This window comes from Herpailurus yagouaroundi, unplaced genomic scaffold (genome assembly GCF_014898765.1).
Source record: "Herpailurus yagouaroundi ecotype Mexico unplaced genomic scaffold, PumYag 210, whole genome shotgun sequence".
NCBI lineage: Eukaryota > Metazoa > Chordata > Mammalia > Carnivora > Felidae > Herpailurus > Herpailurus yagouaroundi.
In genome coordinates this window covers 13,486,474-13,487,036 of record NW_024412441.1, presented here as the reverse complement: position 1 = coordinate 13,487,036, position 563 = coordinate 13,486,474, and positions in this window count along the sequence as shown.

The window sequence follows — 563 nt, the reverse complement described above, 5'->3', positions numbered from 1 at the left end:
AGGGAGGGAGAGGTCCAGTCTTTAGACCACTCCTGGGGTCTTGACATCAAACCAAGGTGCCTGTACGTAGGCCCTGGTTTTTTAATTATCTATAATAATGTTGTTTTTTGTTATTTAGCACTTTCTCATCAAAGGGCTCACTTATTACTTGAGACTACCTGGCAGTTAGATAAGGCTGGGTCTCCTTCCAAATCTGCTGTCTCAGGCTGCTCCCTCTGATCTCATCCTCCTTCTGTCTAGATCAGTAGGTCTGAAGATAGATTGTCCTTCAAGGCTAACCTCGGATCTCACCCCCTCAGGAAGACTTCCCTGATTCCTGCCATGGTGTTGCCACCCTTCTCAGAATTCCTGGGGCAAACAGAATCTGTACCAGAAATCTGTTGTAAGCCATGTCCTCTGATTGTGGGTAGAAGTCACTGGGACTGTCCTCAGGGACAGCTCTGGCTCTCTCTCCTTCTGGACACTTGGGAAGGGTGTACATCTCCACCCACCTGAATCCAGGTGGGGTCATGTGACTTGCTATGTGAGTGGAAATGACAGGTGTCACTTCCAGCAAGATAGTT